The 21,431-nt window shown below is 37.2% G+C and overlaps 1 long non-coding RNA gene across 1 annotated transcript; it reads left to right on the top strand.

Annotated features, from left to right (window-relative positions):
- Positions 1-13,875: 13,875 nt before the first annotated feature.
- On the top strand, positions 13,876-15,636 carry LOC119141237. The gene is made up of 3 exons (XR_005101878.1): positions 13,876-14,315; positions 14,424-14,589; positions 15,477-15,636. It is a non-coding gene; the product is annotated as an uncharacterized LOC119141237 (long non-coding RNA).
- Positions 15,637-21,431: the final 5,795 nt, after the last annotated feature.

Below are 21,431 nucleotides of genomic sequence, written 5' to 3'. Positions count from 1 at the left end.
TGCTGTTTTTCTTATTGCAGTCAATAATGGTAGAAGAAACTGTATTCATCTGAAGAAAAAAAAAAATAAAAATCTTGTAAGTAGAAGAAAGATAGCGGTTGAAAATGCGAGTGTCGTGTTAGAGACCAGGAGCTGAATGAAAAAGTCTAAAAAATAATATAGTTTTCAAATGCTCTTATGGAGTGTCATAACTTTCAGGAGAAGCTGACTTTTTCTTGTTTAATGTTGAAATTGTTTCAGGAAAATGAATTAAAAAACCCCAAACAGCTGCTTTTGGGGCACTCTGAAATAGGTGATGCTTTTTACTGGGAACAATTCAACAAAGGCATTTTTTGTATTTTAGTGGCACAGTAAGATGCATTCAAAGAAAGATTTTATAATATGTCTGTAGAAGAATTTATTTTGTTGTTTTAATGTTTAATTTTCAATTGAAATTGTGTCTTTTGGAAGACAGAATAGATGATTTCCTATATTTAAATGTTAACAGCAGCACTTTAAAATTATTCATAAGCTTTTATTGTACTGTGAGTCTTGAGTGTTTACCGGGACTAGCAGGTGAAGGTGAGCATCACCTTCAGCCTTCTCTATTGTTTTCTTAGCTAAAACAGAAAATAGTACACAGATTAGGAGCAGCTAATGCTTTTCTATATTTATTTCCCATTAACCCATTTTTCATACTTTGTTAGGAATCCTTTAACACTTGGACTTCAGAGAATTACTTCTATATCAAGATCTAAATCTTTTACACTCCAGACGCTTCACTTAGATGCTTTTACTCTAGTCTGTCTGTTTTGTACACGATCATGTGTGGTAAAGAAAATTAAGGATGTTTTTAATAAATACATGTTATGAAGTAGGAGATGATGCTTAATGTCTTGTGTCAAAAGATGTAGTCAGAATAGAAAGCAAACTTTTGTCAGCAGAAACACATATTTTTCATTGGCTCCTGGTGTTAAATAGTTGGGTTGTGTGGTAAATGATATGCAATATTAAATCTTGTAAATGCTATCAAAATCACAGTGCAAAGCATTCATAAGGACTTAGAAGTTAATTTTCTTAGTTACATGGCAGTATCCTCAAGGGAACACCATGGGTCTGCCTTGGGCTTTACGGGGAGCTCTTGCTAATACTCATGAAGCTTGATGTGGACTTTGAATTACATCCATAGTATATAAGATTAAAATGTCCTTAAAGTGTTATGGGTTCAAATTCTGGTCAGTGTGCGTTTGGAATATGTCACTTGATAAACATATGTAGGTGTTTTATGTTGCTGAAACGGAGATCAGAGTAAGCAGTAAATATTTATTATAAATCCTGACAAGGCATTTGGCTGTGATGTTTGTGAACTGCTGAAGGGTCTTGTTGGAATAAAGGCTTTTATTCACCGTGTACACACACTATTTTATGCTTTTATTAACTGCTTAGGTCCTGCTCAGACTTCTGGAGCAGAATTGGTGTCAGACTGCATTTGCTGAAACTTATAAATGTCTAAAGAGTATATCCAATATTGGTAGTTTTGAACTTGGTTTACATAATTTTATTTGCCGTACTGCATTTCTCACGTTCACTACTTGCTGTAATTTTGTTTCTAGGAGCTTTGCTGCTTCTCCAGATGTTTTCTGCAGATAACAGTTCATGTTTCATAGTACAAACCTACATTAGATGGGTATATCACACACAGACTTCGTTGGCTTTCCAGTCATGGATTAAACCAGGCTAAAGGATGGTTAATATTTTTAAAAATTTTTAGTTTGCTTTTGCCATTTAAATCAACTTTTCTTTCACTTAATAGAACAAAAACAGAACCAGAATATTTTATGGAAGACACTTCCTAGGATATCTCTGTCTTGTGTTCTCTGTATGAATTCTGAGTTGTATAGCTAAGAGATTTTCCCTTAGAAAAGCTGTCATCAGGAAAAGTTATTTTGATTAAAAAAATTTTTAGCAGATCTATGACGAAAATGGGTTTGTTCTGGTTTTTATAAATATTTGCTTTGTTGTAGCAAACAAATATAAACAGAAAACACTTTGACAAAAAAAAAAAATACTTCCAGCAGTTCTGTGGCAACAGCTGTTACTTATTGAAATAGCAGAAATTAAATGAAAGAAATGGAATGTATTAAATTACCATCCTCTACCGAGATGTCATGAAGAAATACATTTGTAGGAAAAATAAAGCAGATAAAACTTGAAAATGATCCCTAAAAATAGATTTTCGTAAGTATCTGTAGTGGAAAACTCTAAGACTGCATAATATCAGTTTTGTTTGCTTTAGAATGGTATCAGATTTTAGAATTGAAAGTGTTTCCTGTGACCGATACATGACAACTTAGTTTTCTTCTAGGAATCAACTGTCTTTTTAAATAGCTTAGCAACTAAGCTGAGTCTTAGGTCCTAAGTTGTAATATTTTGTCTGCAAAGGTTCCAAGTAATGACAATAATTTGTTCTTTTATTTACATGAAACAGTTCTGTATTTTGTATAGGGAAAAACATTTTTCTTGGAGGAAAAGGAAGCTGTATTATAGGACTGCTGTAAAAACTTGCGATATTACCAATATTGGATAACTGGATAATCAATCTGGGACAGTTAGATTCATAGACACTGTGCATGTTGCAAACAGGCTGAGTGTCCGTGTGTGGAGGCGCATTTTCACTGGTGAAAAAGGTGGCCTTGGGAGGAAGACAGGGTGATGGTCCTGTAGACACAGCAGTCACAGCAAGAGCTTTGCTGAAGTGTCTGTGGGCACTCTGAGTGGTGGTGCTCTTTCCACAAGAAAAGTTTTAGGGTGCAGTGATTTTCTGACCAGATTTGACCTATTTTTGTGTGTAGTTGTTTGAAGAACAAATCTGTTACTTCTGTGGCATGTCCAGTGAGATGTTTCCTGTTCTCAGTTCTGTGTACCAACTGCATTCTAGGAAATATTTGAATCTATCCTTTGGGCCAGCTCAGCGTAAACGTAACAAAAAATCTGTATGAGACATGGCATGCTGCAGGTACCCTGTCTCTTGGTACTTCATGCTGTGCCATATCAGCACACGCTTCAGGTGTGGTGCCATAGAACATGGGGAAGTGGTCACTGATCTATTAGTGCTGCTCATTTTCAATGCCTGGTTCCTTAATGAATTTCTTCTAGGTATGGGCTTGGCTGGTATGATACCAGCCTGGGAGTAAAGCTTTTTTCACCTAATTTGATCTGATCAGTTGCTATATAAAAGTATGGTTTACTATGTTCGGAGTAAATGCCCTTGAACAAAAACTGTGTTATAAAAAGTTCAAATGTTTTGAACAATATGTGGAGCATCTCTAAAGAGCAGCTAGGGTTTCTTTAACTGTTCTTCTCCTGTTGGTCTGCCACTTTTTAACCTAAACTTCAAAGTTGTGGTGGTTGAGATGGCACTTTCAAAGAATCAGGCTTCCTTATATGACCATAAATAGCAGGTGTAAGTCAGACAGACATGCAGTAATCGTTTCCACCTCTAAAAAAAGAATTCAGAGTGAAAACAGAAGACAGGTACTTTGAAACTAATGCCCTGAGTGATTGTTCTGGCTTATTGTACTCCATATGCTCAGTGCTTTTAATTAAAATAAAATCTTCCCCTGGGCATTTGGATATATCTTGGCAAATAAATTCTTCTGATTTTATTTTATTTTTTTTTTATCTTTTATTTCACTGTCCTCATCTATTCTTATATTGTGAGTCGAAACTCCTTAGAGTAGAGGTGAGGGTTTGGGTTTTGTGGCTTATTCATGTGGGCTTTTGTTGTAGTGGTTTGTTTGTTTGTTTTTCTTTTAAGATGATAATAATGTAGCATAAAGCTTAGTGGAGAATCCTGTTACTCGATCAGAGCTTCTGTGTACAGCTAAGACAGACAATAGCAATTACAATTATACGGTTCTTCAATGTTTTTGACCTGCCATAGGACACAGATCTGAAAACAGAACAAAGATGAAGCATCTCCTTTAAAGGGACCTGCCATGTTGAAGAATTAAAAAATAATATATATACATATCTTTGCCAGAAGCACTGAGAGGAATACTCATACGAACTTTTGCAAACATTATTCTGCCAATGCTATTCTAAACAGACATACCTCTATGAACAGTAACCTGACATTTATAACTCTACTAAATAATGCAACAAAAGAATTTTCAAGGTTCATGTGAACCTTTCCACATGCAGACTTTGCGGTTTCTTGAATTATTTACCATGTTTAGAAACCTTCTCAGTGAATCAGATTTTTGAAACACAAAGCAATATTAACTGTTGAGTTGTATGAGAATTTTGAGTTTGTGTCAGAGGGAAGATGATGTAAGTCTTGTGTGACTTGTGGTTTTACAAAACAGTGAGGCAAACTATTCCATTTCTACCAGTACAAACCAAAGCACTTGATCTAGTTTTTGCAAGGTATGCCTCTCTAAATATTTTTACAGTGAAATGAAACATCATGGTAATATTTCAGTAGCAGGAGAGAAAAGAGTGGCTGATTCTCTACAGTCTTGTGCTAGGGGGCCACATATTCAGTACTATCAGGATGAAATTTCCTACTTACTGTGGGCAGAGTCTGTAAACTTTAAGGAAAGTGGTTATTTATATGCATTATAATTAAAAGTTACCTTATCAAGAATGTTATCATTAAGAAGCTTGTTATATTTTCTTACGTTGGAGGTCACTACCAACTTGCTTTAGTCTGACCAAAGTTAATGAGATATTTACAATGAACTATCTCATTGCAGATAATCTCTGCCTAATTTTATTTTTTTAAATACATCTTTGTTTTGAAAAAATGTGTGAGCGCCTGTATTTACACACAAGCACGTGGATGTATATGTATATTCCATACAGGAACTGTTTGGTTGTGGTTAGTGATACTGTAAATATTGTAGAAATTACTAAGACTCGGTCAAATTTTTCTTTTAAAGAACTGGGAACTAGGGGGAATGCAAAGCTCTATCACTTAGAAACAAGAATATGAATATCATGCCATAGACTATGGATTCAACATTCGTGAAACAAGTCCTTTTGAAAGTAAACTACTTCACGATAAAACCCACACTACCATGACCAGAATGCTGACAGCATTATTAAGTCAACTAATCTAAATGGTAGTAAAAATATCTAGGTGTGCGTAAGTTGTCATTCAAAAAAAAAATTGTTCTTTCCAGAAAACTCACACCCGACCGATGTTTAACACAAGGTAATAATTTAAAGCAAGTCAGTCACAGTATTACACATCCAATTTAAAAGTCTTACTTGTCATTAGTAGTAATATTGTTTCTAAATGAAGAAAACCTTGGCTGTTTCTTTAGCACTTGAAATGATCTCGAGCATCTTGATAGGTGTCCTAGTACTATGCATCTTGCAATGAGATTCTAAACAATAACGTCTTTATTTGGTAATTAGCAATGTGACTTCTGTATAACATAGCAAGTCTGCTGATGTGCAGTTACTAATTTAACAAACCATCTAATGGTATAGAAAATATTGATACCTACCAACCAAGACAATTCTCAAATTTCTGAATTTCTCTTTAATGGCACAGAAATACTGTTTCATTCATGGTAGCTTTTTTGAAAAAAAATGACTTTCTACTTGAACTTTACAGAGAGTTTGACTTGATGGTCTTTTTATGCGTCCCTCCCAACTTGAGATATTCTGTGATTATATGAACTTTATGAATATGAAAGTATGGGAAGAATTTCCTGGATATTCAGAGCTTTTTTTTGTGTGTGTCTGTGTTTGGGGTCTTTTTTTTTTTTTTTTTTTGGTGTGTGGGTTTGTTGGGTTTGCGATTTTTTTTTTTTTTGTTGTTTTTGATATGTAGTGGAATACATGAGAGCAAAACTCAGAAAACTGTCCTTTCTAGCATATAGCACAGTGTGACTGCTAGTAAGCATATTTCTTAGATATTTGAAAGGTTCTTTATAATTCTTTGAAAGTCTGTCAGTATCCCTGGGGGAGATATAATTCATAATGGAAAAAACCAGTAATATTTACCTCAGACCCTTGTCTTCTTGATAGATAGTCTTTATAATAGAAGTATTAATGCATGTATGCTAAGGCTTAGTGTCAAGGATTAAAATTTAGTTGCGCAAACAATTCCTCATATTTCAAAGATTTGTAGGACAAGACTGTTTTGCTTACACAGATTTGTTCTCAAAATGAACTGTTCTGAAAATTAAACTGACTTAAGTCACAACCAAATTTTCAGCTGTGACAACAGCGTAACTTGAAGTAATTTATTTAAATCTGAAACAAAGGGGTCAAGACTTCTGGAGCTGACCACTGAATTTTGTGTCTCTGTCTAAACAAAGCTACTGTACAACAAAGACAACAGAATGTACAATATACTTTAGTGGTGAATATTGAAAACACCCAGAATTGTTTTGTTGTAGTGTGCAATGCTGGGTCAATAAAATAAATCCTAATTGATTTGTGACCATTGTATTTAAGAGAAGTGTGTGAACGTCCTGTTCTGCAGTAAGGAACAATTGTGAATTAATTCTGCTGATAAGGGGTGATAAAAGTTAAAGTTAAGAAAGAAAAAAAAAAAAAAAAAAACCAAACCCAATCACCAAACCCCAAAACTTGGCTGTTTTCCCTTAATCTGCTATTTCAAAACAGGATGAACTTGAAATTTCTTTAACTGATGAATATGGTATTTATTAAAATGAAAGGTAAGTGGCTGACAGAGTTTATACCAGAATTTAAAGCATTCAGTTCACTATAGAAGATGTAGGACAGCACAATGACCTCCTGAGATTTCCAGGTTTATTTTTTAGGGAATTAATTTTCTTAAGGATTAGTTCAGATACCGCTGAAGGCTGTGTCAGATTCTCGGTGTATTTGCCTGATAGCTGTACTCAATCTAAATAGTCAAACAAAATAAATAAATAAATAGCAACATGACGATCAGTTTGTGAAATGTCAGTTTTAATTTCTTGATTGGCTCACCAAACTCTGCTCTCCCAAGAAAAGATAGGAAGGGAAAAGCAACAGTTATTTTTGACATGCCCTTAGGTAATTATATTCTTCTTCATCAGACAAGGATGCGTATGCTTGACTGCACAATTCAGAAATTAAAAGCTGCTGCGCTTATTTGAAAGGCATGTTTTCTTTTGGGGTTTGTGCCACCATTTAGAATAATCTTTGTCTCATTTTAGCTGTGATCCTCTCTTGGGGAATCAAAGGGAATGTTTTCTTAGCAGTGTTGATGAAGATATAGCTGATCAAAAATACAGTAGTGCATTTTGTAATGCAAAACTGAAAGGAACTTTCAGTGGGCTTTCAATGAAGATTTTCTTGTATCACAATGGGAAAGACGGGAGCAGCACACATAGCAAGAGATCCTCCTGGGCTGGTTCGCCTGTTGGAACATACTGGGCCAAAGCGACTCCGTGTTTCACCTCTGAGCAGTGTTACACGTGAGGTAGCTGTCAGACGTTGTCCTTGTGTGCGCCCTGGGGAGCTGCTTGATGCTAGACTGAAGTGGGGGACACTGGGACTGGTGACCTTGGTCACCATCCCATAAGAAGGTGAGACTAGAGGCAGAGGAGGGACTCCAACTTTTACTTTTCTTTCTCCTCACCCCTCCACCAGCTTCCATCCTCAAGTTTGGGTGCCTTGTCTCTGCGTGCAAGGCAGTGTGCATGGGGGGCAGCTCGCTGCTCCTAAATCACCTTTATGGCACGCAGCCTCTCCCCGGTGGGTGGCAGGGGACCTAAGTGGCTTGCACGGGGTGCAGAGGTGGCCATTGCTTTTCACTGGGAGATAGAGGAGGACCCAATCTGTCTAACACAGATGTTTGACGTTGGACCCAAATTTAGGAATTCTAGATCGACATTTCTTTGTTTTCTGGGTGTTGAACATGCACCCTGTGCAGCAGCTGTACATGTTGCGGGTGTTCACCCGACTTCACAATGAGGCTGCTTTGGTTGAAGTGCTAAATGTGCATCTCGGCAGCTAACCTTAAGCATTACGATTTGAAAATTCTGGCTGAGGCTGTCTACGCAGTAAATTTTTCCGTTCTCCACTTTGTATTTGCACAGCTCCGTTAATTAATCAATTAACAAAAGAAACCATGATAATAAACTCCTCCAGCTCAGACATGTGGTACATAATTCCTGCTTCTCAGATGGCTCATTTATTTCTGCTTCATGATACTGACCAAACTCACATCAGATAATGTTTCTGAATAGGTTTTCCATTTTGAACTTGATAGGGTTAAGTTTTGGGCTTATTTGTTGAAGGTTTTTATTTTTTTCACTTAAGGAAAATTAATTTCATCTTCTTTGTAGCTCACTAACTTCCTAATCTCCAAATTCATGTTATCACCAGCTTAAAATAAACTGTGTGCTGATTGACTGACTGACAGGGAGTTTTTCTCATTTGGCTGGAAAGGCATCCTTTGCCAGAAATGAGCCTTTTTTTTTCTTTTTTTTTTTTTTTTTCCCAGCCATTTCTTTTCTGAACATTTTATTCCACTTGAATGTTAAAATATTTGTTTCTGTACCATTATGCTGGGAAATAGCTTAGTACTGCTTTCCCCATATTAAAATGCTACATGTGCAGAACTGCTTGGAGTGAATGTTTATGAATATATGTTCAAAGCTGCATATTCAATATGAAATTTGAAGTCAGACCCAGATATGTGTAGAATAAAGTTTTCTGCCTTTTACTGGTTCATGGTGTTACCATTTATCTGCCTTACCACATAGCGAGCTTTGCAAATAAGATAATTTTGCAGCAGTCTACAGCCAAATCTTAACAGCTGCCTTTCTGTTGTGCTCAGATTCAGATCTGAGCTTTTAATGCAGCTCTTCTTCTAGAACGCCCTTTATCACTAGGAGAAAGGGAGAGACAACTGCTTTGCATTTTTCAGATGTAGTGTGTTTTGGGGTTTTACCAAGACCAAAGTCTCTTGATAACAGCTGAGCATATAAGAGCGAGGAGGAGAAAGCTTAATATTAAATACGGTAGATAAAACTACAGATAACCTTTGCAAAGGAACACCTGAGTAACATGTAAAATAATATATTTAAAGAGATCACCTTTTATTTTTGCTCTTGGTGAAATGAACCAGTTTATGATTTTAAGCCTTATGAGATATGACTGCTCAGCAGGGGTGAGAAATAGTTTCATCACCTACAGGTAGAAAATTGATTTTTACTCAGTGTAAGGTGATGTGTAGTATTTCTTTAAATCTATAGTCGGAAGCAGAACACATCCCCTCATGCTGTACAAAAATCAATTTACCAGAGCAGGAGGAAACTTAAATATATTCTAAACTGTGAAACAGAGTGGAAACAAAGCAGTTCTAGAGATAGCACTTGGTACTAACGATAATAAGGTTTACAGTTTTAGAGGAAAGCAGTCTTTTTTTGCAGTTCTTTGTTGTTGATGCATGTCTGTCTGTAGTGCAACTGGATTCTAAAGCAAAACAGCCACAATATGGTTTGCTTTGGCTTTTCCTCTTGAGCCTTTATCTGACATTTTACTTTTTGCAAGCAGGACTTCTTCATCCTCTGGATATTATGAGGTCAGGTTAAAACAGTGGGGCAAGGCATCGCTTAACTTCAAGTGGTCTTTTTACTGAAATTTTGAGCTCTGTGATGAGTATTGCGCTCAGCAGTAGGAAGTACCAGCAGCGTGACCTTTGCTGTTTGCTCCCAAATTGAAGCATGCCATGATGGCAGCTGGTGGGAGGTTAGCACCACAACAGCCAGCAAAGCACAAGGCAGAGCCTGGCTCCACTTCAGAGGTGTAGTTGCAGTTCTCGTAGGCACTGCCACCGCTGCCTGGCCAGCACAGCAGAGCATGCAATTGCGACAGTGAGACCCTGAGCCATAGACTATATACCTTCCAGTTCAGACAGATCGCATCGAAACTGAATTTTGTCCACAATCCAGGTAAGTAAACTTTGCTTGGATACGGCAACAAGCGTTGCAGGCGTGCTTTTGGGTTACGGTTTAGATGTATTCATGTTGCATTGATATTAGTGCAAGCGAAGCATGTTTGCACTTAACCAATGCAACAGACCTGGCAAACCGGTATCCAGCCTTGTGTCATAGCTTATTAAGTTGCATTCTCCTGGGATTAAAGCTAGATTTCAGTTTCCCTACTGGACTGTGGTGAAGATGCGCCATGTCTTAAAGTCACGTAGTGTTTTTGGGAGCCTAGAGAGACATTATCCTAGGGAACAACGGCAGTTGGCCCGCTTTGTTGGGTGTGATTGAAAAAAAAATAGGTCTGTTACAGAATGTGTAACTTGGAGGTCTCAGTCCAGTCCCGGTGGACACAAAGTTCTTCTAGATCATAGGCTTGTGTAGTAGAGACCCTGTGTAAAAGTGGTGGTCATGCTACTGGGCGTTGAACATAATTTGTAGATGGGGTCTGCTGTATTTAAAAAAAACCCCACAAAACAAAGATCCACTTGAACTCTCAGGGGCTGGCTTAGTCTCTAATGGTATGCAATTAAACCATAAAAAATTACAAAATATTGAGGGAAACATGAAGGAGAGAATAATGGGTGGAAGAATAGCATTCTGAGTAAGAAGTATAAAGGATGGGGAAAAGAAAATTCAGAGTAGAAGGAGGAAACAATGGATCTGCACCTCTACAAATGCATTCCAGAATCTGCATAGCACCTATTGAAATTATTGAGCAAGTTATATGAAGAGATACTGGAGCACTGGCATTCATCTCCGTGCAATTAGCGTCGCTTAAACTGACTTGGTTCCCACCAATTTTCCTGCTGGCTGCAAACACCAGATATTCTTCATATCAGTATTTCAGTGTAGAGTAATGAAACCAGAAACCTTTGTACCTGTTGACACTGGCAAAGTAAATTCTTCCTTTGGTTGCTATATGAGGAACAAGTGACTTGCAGTCAAAAGTAGTAATTAATTTTATGTGTGCTGGTAGCGTGTGTTTAAGAGACTCCGTAAATGGATGAACAGTGAGCAAGACCGGTATAGGGCCAGTTGTATTTCAGTTGGCTATGCAAATCTGTTTGTTTAGGATCTGAACACTACTTAATTAGAGCTGGTTTTTAACCTTGTAACAAATCCACATTGCAAGCGTTATTCCCACATTATAGACAGTGTGAGCTGGGGCAAATTCAGATTAGGTAATTTGTGCGAGAATATACTTGCTTTTCCTTAAATTGTGTGGGGTTTTTTTTCTTTCTAAAGAAACCCATCAGATCAATCAGAATCGCTTCATAGGATATGGTATCACTGCACATCATGCAAATTGACTTCATGCAAGCTTTCTTGGAACAATTTGGCTAGTTTTCTTCGCGTGTGTGTCTGTACGGATAGCCTTCCAGGTTGTGGTCTGTCTGTGTTCAGCATGAGTTGCAGAGTGTGCCTTTTTGACAGCTTGGTCAGGTAGATTGCTACATCTCTGAAATCAAAGAAGAATTATCTTGAGAGAGATTGAAAAATGTTACATTTAATCTTTTCAAGAAGAAGTTGTTACGCATCGCCTTTGGGGAGACACTGAGAAAACTTCAGAGTACCAGAATGTTATGCATGTTTGATAGCCTAAAACCACCAGCAGAGAAAACACGCCATTTTAGTGATGAAACTAACTCTACAGCTGCTTGGTGTACCAAAGAAATACCATTTAAAATGATCGTATCATAAGCACGGAATCTGGCTATACCGTTCAGCCACTCCTTGTTGCAAATTAAAGTCTATATATAAAATTTAAATCTACCTTTTTAGCTTATCCAAGCCTATTGATATACCATCAAATACCTAATTCATAGCACCGGAATTACAAAATATCCTCTTGGTCAGTGCTCTGTTGTTCACAATTATCAAATTTCACTGCACTGAAATTTCATATATTAAGTACTTTCTACACTAGAAAGTAGGTGTTCTCCGTGTGTGTGTAATGTCTTTATCCACTTATGCATTAGTGAAGCATGGTCAGCAAGCTGAACAACTTACTGTGTCACTGGAACATCAATAGTTTAGAATACTGATTATACTTGCAAGATAATGGTGGTGTCTGGATTTTTACCCTTCCTATACCATATTCAAACTGTCTTTTTGTTGCCGAGTTAAAAGAGTTATTTCATTGACTAGACTTATTTAAAATCTGTACAAATTCTGAATTTATGTACTGATTTCTGTGTTAAGCTTTCATGCTGAAAGTGAAATCCAGCCTGTAAACTTACGATGCAGGACTTAAATCGATCGTCACGATTCTGTATTAGAATGAGAGAATTTCAGAAAAAAACCACTACCTGATGCCCTGGTAGTAACTACTATTAAAATGATAACAAAATAAAGGTCGCTGAAATGAACAGGTTGCTATTAAACTATTGTTCTCGATGCTTGCTTATGCCAACAGTAGTTGCGTGTTGCATGGGCGCAAATATTGATAGTTTTAAAATGGTTAACTTTCCGTGTGGGCATATAATACTGCATCTGTAAACTCTTCTTAAGAAAACTCTTGCACTTGTGCTTGTCTACTCATAGGCCTTAGTATAGGTCCATCCTTATGGTTCATCCATCTCCTTTTGCCCTTTTCCCCAGCCAGGGGATCCCTAGCTGCGTGTTTCCCCGGTATCATCACTAGCCTGGGCAGATCTCCTTTCCTGAGAGTGTGCCTGCCCCACCGCGTGGGCACTGTCACTTCTGCCCACGCTGGATTTGATACTGGAAGCGCTGAGGTTTGCAGATAAGAAAACTTTGCCTTTGTTAGTTATGGGCCGGCTTGGGCTGGCATTTCCACGTTCATTAGCATGGGGCCAGGGGGCAGGGCTTTACAGGCGGGTTTTTGGTGCTATGAGAACATGGCGATGGTGCTGCTTGGGCTGCAAAGCACAGGCTGATTTGTTTGGGTCTCAGTCAGTCTGGGCATCTCTGCTGCATGCCTTTGTTCCGTTGTGTAGACATGAGCCGATGCGGCTTTTTTGGGAAACACGCTAGGAATCTTTGCAGAGTCCAGTCCTCTAGTCCTCTGTGACCACCTGCACTTATAAAAGCTGAAGTTCATGCAGGGGTAATTTTTTTTTTTTTTTTTTTTGTGCTAGTATTTTACATGTGTGATTGAATATATGCAATCTGAAGTTAGACACTGTTTTCTACAATTGTGAAGGCGCGTTCTGTCATGCTTAATGTCCTTCCTTGTCTTACAAAATTACTGCTAACATGTAGTTAATGTTGTCTTCCACATCATATAACATGCTAAATTTGCTGTTTAGATTGGGAAGATAGCAACAGGAATGATATCTTTTAACTTCTAAATAACTTCAGTGGGTGCTAGGAAATGCTTCCAAAAAATTTCTCAGCCTGATTTATAGACTTCTGTCTTTTCTCTAAAATATTTCTGATTATCCTGTCTCCTGTTTATCCTTATTTGAGTAAAGGTTTTCTTAGTTTTCTACATTAGTCTTCCCTTTGAAACTTAGTCTCCACATAACAAAGAACAAAGTCATGGTTTTGATTGACAGCTGTAATTTAAGGAAAATATCCCTTTGAGGGTACTTTATGTAATGGCTCAGAATATTTGCTTTCTTAAGATTCAGCACCCTTTCTCAGAATTGATACAATATTTCTTAAGAGGTTTACCTTGTCAAACATTGTTAAAATGTAAATAAAGTAAATAAAATGGATTTGAAGCCACAGGCTGCCTTTAATAGCTTTTTGTCTCAGATGTGAAATAAATATGAACTTTATTTAAACTGCAGATTTCTTTGAGATTGCAGAAAATGACAGTTATATTCCTATGCTGTTCACTACAGCTTTGTCTGGCTTTAATTTTTGGAGTCAAGGGGCAAAAAGCGATACCTATGGATTTTGCGTTAAGAGGAGGTTCATAAATTATGGATGAAGTGGGACAGTTATTGGTATTTAAAGACATCATTCTTCTGGATGAATATTAATAGGGGTAAAAACCTGAAGGAATTCCGAATAAAAACTTTCTGAAATAGAGCAACTGAACAAAGATTGCATGATTCAATAAATAATACCATTGATACTGAAATGATGGATTATTTAAATACGCACATTGATGCTCTAGATTTTGCCTGCTCTATATATAGAGGAGCGATTCCTCACAGCGCAATTTTTGAACTAAGTCAGTCCACCGAGTTCGTTTTCAAGGTGGTGGTTCCTATAATGAGCAGCTTGAATGAAACCTTTGCATCGTTAACTCATGCCACTGTAACCTTTGTGTCTGAGGTGGATTGATGTAGTAGGTTGAGGTTGCCCTGGGCTGACCAACAACCAAAACCAAAACCAGGCAAGCGTGGATTGTTGGCAACCCAGTTGCTAGAGCTGTCTTCTCTGGTAGAAAAGGTAAGTATAATACCCACTCCCAAAAGATTGCATCAACTTGTTAACTGTTTTTAATCATCTGAGAAACGTAAAGTTTTTTGTATTTTTTAACTCTGTTTTCTTACCAAGGAATAGCATAATGAAAATGGTGCCAATGAAATAAATATGCAAACTGCTAAGCAAGAGTAGACTGACAGGGACGGTGGAAGGCAAGTGGAAATGTAAAAGGAACATACAAGATGACAGTCAAAGTCAAGAGAAGAAACTAAATATAGACATAACTTATGGACTCGAGGTATGCAGGTCTAGTTAGGCCTGGTATCCACTTTGTTGCTTTTTTTTCTCTCTTCTCCCGGTGAAATAACTAACAGTTCTGCTTCCTTCCCCAGCCCAAATTTGAAGCTTTGGCTAGATCTGATCTTCGCCTGGCTTTAAGTACGTATGTTTTGCACAATACAAAATCATACTCATTTTACATGAAATACTGGAAACAAATCTGTTTTCTTATGCTTCTTTTTTTTAGGCTATTTTGTTGTGTTGCCCTAGCTTTCTAGAGGATGTAGTAGGGATCTATGCACTACTGGATAAGGATTTAATGAATTTTTAAAGAAATTGCTGAGTTTACCCATTATTTCTAAACCTTAGTGAAAGAAGTGTAACTGATCATTTTAGAATAATTCTGTTTTTGTGAGTTCTCAGAGATTATTGGTTTCAGATAAGTTATTCCTACTTACATCAGCTAATTCTTTTTTTATTTTTGGTGAATCATGCACAGTATAATAGAGATCTGATATGCAGAGGCTGAAACAGTAATTACAGAGTCACTGTGTGGAGCCTTGTGAGATGATGCCCTTACTGTGAAGCATTCTGTTTTGTCAATAAGCTTACATCAATACTTGGCAGGTCATTTATGCAGCTTTAATGGTTCAGAATATAAACTAGACAAAGTGACTAATATCAAATTGGAGCTGCTTTGCATCTGCAGTTGACAAATCCTATTTTGAAAGCATGCATGAACATGAGGATCAAACTTAGCTTTTTACATTAACTTTTTATTTTATCTCTCTTCTTTTTTCCTTTTTTTTTTTTTTTTTTTTTTTTCTTCCCCCAATGGGGAAGTGTCTGATACACTTCTAATTTACCTGTTGTTGATTTCCTGATTTTATTCTGAATCTCTTGCAGCTGAGATGTCCTTACCATTGGAGAAGCAATTAACAAAATCCCTGACTGGAGTATATGCAACATCTGTTATGGAAGCATAAAAGGTTAACCTAAATCCCAACATGCAGAGATGTCATACTAGAACAAATCAGCATGTGGAATTACCTGGAGGCGCCACAAGGTTAAGGTGGAGCATATGTATGGTAAAAAGGTTGTTTATAACTAGCAGAATGAATTTTTCAGGATGAGAAGGTCAGACATGCAGAAATGAAGACTGTCTGTGATGAGCAGAGATTGTTTTAGGCTCCAGATTTCATCTGGTAAACCCCAAGCTGGAAATTTTTTTTTTGTACGTCCAAGCTGAAAACACTTAAAGGATTGCACGGATGCCACAAACTGTCCTTTCTGGATGGGCTTACACTTACCAGTCAGCTGTATTGTATACTATGTTTTCATCCGAGTATATTTTGTACTAGGTTCAGCAGATTGGTCAAATTTGATTCTCAAGAAGGCTATTACCAGACAGTGTGAGCTGGTTTTAACCTTTACATATCGGAGTCCTTCAGCTTGCTTCAAATCCAATGCATGTTGGTACAAGAGCATCTTGCAGCGCATGTGTTAACTGTCTAATTTCCAAATCTAAATATTGGGGGTTCTATGTTGGGTATATCTGAGACAGTGTCTTAAACGACTAAAATGTATACATGTCTGGTAATTGTAAAATTTTGGAACATTCACATTGGATCTTCATATGATTTGTAAACAGTTCTTCTACTGCTTTTGTTGATCAAGATAGGTATAGAGTACCACACACTCACTTCCAGCTGTTTCCTAGGGTAAAGTTTAATTCCAGGACATTTTGGTGTTCTCCAAAGGCTTTGCACTGGTGTGTGATTTTGTCTACGGTCTGTTCTAAATTCATTCTACTTTGTACTCAACATTTGCATGTACGTGTTTCAATATGTAAACACTCCTGCATTAGCCTATGTATGCTAGGGCTGTTGGAGCTGGCACAACAAAAATGTGAATATGCTGGAAGGAATTCAGGGGGGAAAAAAAGCTACCAAAGAGATTGGAGATTGAAGGGACCAATTAGTGGGGAAAAGATTGAATGGTTTGATTGTGCCCCTTTCATGCAGGCAAAATTCAATGGAATATTATGTATATGGTTTTGGAGGCAGTGAGGGACATCAGCCGAAAAAGGAGACATAGTCAGGGAAATATAACTGAAGGGGTATGATAGCAGTCTCAAATGCTTGAATAGGGAAGAAATTTAAAATGTATTTCAGAGCAACAAAATGAAAATAAAAAGGTTAAATTAACTGTAGAAAATTAACTTACAGACAGAAGGAAAGGGAATAACAACAAAAGTAGAAGGGAAAAGAAAAGTCAATGAAAATTAAATTCTTTACACTGTGCAATGGCAACACCAGAAAAGCTATAGAGAATCCATTGCCGGGATTATTTAATATGTAACTACTTTAGCCTTCACATCTTCTAATGCTTGGAAAAGACAGGCATTTTGAAAGAATGGAGTAATGGACCTTGGGTGATACCATCTCTGATCTCTGTGTGATGTGTGTGCATTTATGCGAGTATGAATAATGTTTGAAAAGGATAGGTCTTGCACGTGGAGTTGTTCCCTGAAATTTTAAGCGTTTAACTTAAAGAATGCCTGGAAGGTGGTAACACAAGGGTTTATTCTTATCCTGATTCGGTTGCTCTGTATTTTGTTTGTATTGTCAGGTACTTGATGTACTTCGAGTCAGATTTTCAATTGGCTTTTCGGTAAGAATTCATTCCATTTTGGGTGTACACCTGCAAACACGGGGCCCACCCGGCAGCTGTGGTCTTTACCTGCTAAATACTTGGCTAGATGCAGTTACTGAGTCCCTGGAAACACTGCTTTTGTTCAGTACTATGCTACATGGTCTAATGGGCCTCTAGATTGGGATTGCTTTTCGGTCTTCCATACATTACAAATATTCCAGACTTGAAATATGTAAAAAAGAAGTTTGGCTATTATTTTTCCTTCAGTGTGTTGGGTGGTTTTCTTATAGCTTTGTTTTGGGGTTTTGCATGTGTTTTCTAGTCATCTGGAAAGGATTTAATTGTTTTCAATGAGTTACTGAACTTTTTTTTTCCTAACTACCAGAAACCATGGCAAAAAGTACTTTCTATAACCTTGGTTATGTAAGCAGAGATGTTTACTTTCATTACTCTATGCTATGTTTAGTTCATTATGTAAGTCGTTGACAATTGCTAGGATTTTTTTAGATGTTTTACTTCATTTTATATACTGCCTGTAGATAGTTCTTCTACCACAAAATGCAAATTTCCCTCTTGGAGCAACAAAAGGAATGTCTGCATCAATAATGAAGTAACTGGTTATTAGATTTACATACCAACTGATGTGTTAGGGGGGTTTAGATTATTTCATTACTTCTACCTCCTTTCTGAAGGTTAACACTCTGGTTAGACAACCTTGTTTACCACTTCTAATATGTCCCATGATTGATTGAGTCACCTTATCAACATTTCTGATTTGTTTTTTTGCCATTTCCTTTAGGGCATACCTGCCTTTTAGAAATGGGCTATGGGGGAAAATCAGAACTAATGTAAAACTCTGAGTATTCCTTTCTGTTCAAGACTGGGTAGAAATGCCCTGTGTGCATTTTGTCACTTGTTATGAGTATCTGCAGTTCAGCTTTTCAGCCCATGACATGCAATTTCTCCTTCAACTCTCACCTTTTCTTTGCCTGTATGTCACAAATTCCCTGTATATATACAAGTTGTCACGTCCTAGAAAAAAAAGTGTATTTTGGCAATAAGACAGTTCTGATTTTTGAGAACAGCTTGCTTTAAAACTTGCTTGCCACAGCTCTGCCTTTGAAGGAGAAGGATTCGAGTTTCAACTGCTCTGTAATTTTGTAATGGATTACATTTCATTTTGTTTCTATTTTCATCTTCTATAGATAAAATTTCTATCTTTTCTTCATCTAAGACAGCATCTGCAGTGTACTTTTTTAAGGAAAAGGAAAAAAAAAAAAAAAACCACAAAACACCACCCCACAACAGCAGAAAACCCCAACCACCCTCCGTTATCTTAAGTAAAAATGTGAAAATTCCCCCAAGTGGGAGCAGGGAGGAAAAAAAAAAACCTTGAAAAACAAAGGTTGTGAACTGATTTGAAATATACCTGGACTGTGGCTAAATAACTTTATTGACAAATCATACTTCGATAATTTTTTGAAGTGCTTGCCTAATCAGGGTTTATTATTCTTAACACCCATATAAGTGTAAGCTAAGTTACTAATACAGTGCTAAACTTGGTTTTCTGTATTGTGCTTTGCTTTTCAACAGCTGACTCGTAATGCTTAGGTTTTATTGGCTGGAGTCTTATATCTGTATTTCATATCCATATCAAAACCATGGATTGTTACACCTATGAAGAGCAGATGTACTTACTTTTTATAATCCTTGTCTCGTATGTAGTGTTCCAGGTGATGTCAGGACATACAGCTTAGCAGCTGATTATATTTGTTTACACTTACTGCTGTGTGAAGAACAGCTGTTATAAATAGTAGTTTGAGAAAGAAAGTGTCAAGAAGTGAAATACTGTAAGAATTAAAATTGATGCTGTCTTTCATCAATGTTGAGACTGTCAGAACTTGTATGAGCCAGCCCTAACTATCCACAGCAGGCAATGCGGTGCCAGCCTGTTGTTAGATAACCAACATTTAACAAGTAGCAGTGTGTAGATGTACTGTGTGGTTTAAAACATTGTGTTAAGCATCATTAAAGCTGAGTCTCCGTAGAGCCTTATTAAAAAAGTCCTTTCTTTGTAATAAAACATTTCTCTCTGACTGTTTCAATTAAGGCTGTAACAATACAAACAAAATGCCTCCTAATTCAGTATCATGCTGGAGAACCACTGTTACTGTCAAGTTGCGAAGGCAGGTGGAAGAAAGGAACTATCTTTATAAACCTCTGTCTAATCAGCAAATGAGAAGCATCAGATGGATTTCTTGGTTTTCTTGCATCCATCATCCCTGTTAAGTTTTATATTTGCAGATATTTCAGTGCCTGTTGGTTCACTATTTGTCAGCTGCAATCCCCTTTATGTAACTTATTGCCACCAAGGTTTAAGATTCACAGAAGCTGGTGTGCTGGGCATGTCTGCCTACGCTGGTTGGTTCAGTGATGTTCAGTTGTAAACTGATGGTGTGAAGTATTCTTTATTTGTCTGGGGAAAAAATAATAGCAGTATATGTATGCTTGGGCAGCGTACCAGCAACCTCGCTGTGTTTGGCATGGCTCAAGTTCTTCCTAACGCCATTTAGCTCGGTTTTTAAAATGGACTCCTACAGCACGATCTCTACCTGTGTGGAGTCCCATGGACTTCCTTTTGGTTGGTGAAGCGTACAGCACTGGAAACTTCATAATTTGACACAGTGGTCAAAATGAACTTGCCCAGTTACCTTCTGTTGGATGTCAGGTCTTAATTATAAGACACAAAGGGAAATAGAATCTGTATGTTAAAAATTTAGGAGCTTTCAGACAACCCCAACAGATGAGAATCCCAAAGAGCTGCTTAATTCTCTTGGACTCTTGAAATACTATGAGAATCCTAAAAAAGGTGATAAAATATTAGGCACAACAAGTAAAACATCTATACGCTTGATCTGGTGTGACTGAAAGGAAGAGCGAACTGGATGCGAGCAAAGAGATGTCGTCTTATGCAGTAATCAAAAATCAAAGCTGAGAGCAAGATAAAACACTGCCAGCAGTGGATACTAAATGCTTATAGCATGGCAAATGCTGTTATGTTATAGTCGGTGAAATAATGATCGTTCTTCAAACTGTTTATTTTTAATTGTATCTATTGCAAATGGATTCTTTGAGCCACTTGAGCCCAGTTACTACTGATGTATTTGTGAGTTTTAAAACTGCATGCCTGCAAAGCCAAAGTTCCACATATGAACTCCTGAGGATTAACCCATGATGGTTCTGTGAGTACCAGCCAACTTTTTGTGAGAATAATAATGAATAAGAAAACTTTCAAATAAAATGAAATGTAAATTACTTTTTAAAGCTTTTGGCATTGGTGGCCAGGAATGGTGCTTTTGCACTGACCTTACTTATCCCTATCTTTCTTTCTTTAAGGAGTGCTGCCTTCCCTCCTGGATAAGGCTTCTGAAAGAGCTCCTTCTGAGTCAGTAGTGGCCCTTTCACTTTGAAGGTCCGTAATAATGGCCCTTTCCTGAGATAGTACTTGTTCCCACTGCTTTGGTCAGGAACTTGAGACTTAATGTCATCATCAAGGTTCTACATTCTGCCATTTCCTACTTGCCATATACTTTCAAGGGAAAATGACATGTGAAAATGTTAATATATGAGTGGGTTTTCTCAAAAATAGGGTGTCAACAGGTCCAGTAAGCATGCATGGCATTTAATTCAGCATGCATTTATGTATATGTGATATTGGGAATTTTTGCAACCTAAGCGTAGTCAGTGACACCCTGTTAATAAGAAATTTGGTGCCGAGTTGGTGATTGTACAACACGTACATTTTGGTGACTCAGTTTTCTTTAGTATGAAAACAACGAAAATGCTAAAAAAAGCGTTTTAGGCTTCTTAACGTACATAATTTTTATTTTAGGCAGCATAGTATAGGTTTAATTATTGCTTCGCTGAAGTCTTTGCTTGTGTCTGTTAAAATGCAAATAATATTGTGGAGAGAACGAATGGCATCATATACCCACAACAGATTTCACTGCAGACTATAGCAACTGGTTTAGATCATGTTATTAAAAGCTGAAAATGTATTGATTTCTCATGGTCTCAGAAGGGCAATGCATTTTCTCCTGTTCTAAGTAAAAATAAACCAATAAATGGCTGCATTAATGATGCTATTACTGAGTAGCAGCAGTATGTTTCTTAATGTCTCGGGCCTCAGTCATGCAATCACTTACT

The sequence above is a fragment of the Falco rusticolus genome, chromosome 1, assembly GCF_015220075.1.
Source record: "Falco rusticolus isolate bFalRus1 chromosome 1, bFalRus1.pri, whole genome shotgun sequence".
In the NCBI taxonomy this organism is placed as follows: Eukaryota; Metazoa; Chordata; class Aves; order Falconiformes; family Falconidae; genus Falco; species Falco rusticolus.
The sequence above is the reverse complement of the archived record's forward strand: the minus strand, read 5'-3'. Positions and strand labels throughout refer to the sequence as shown.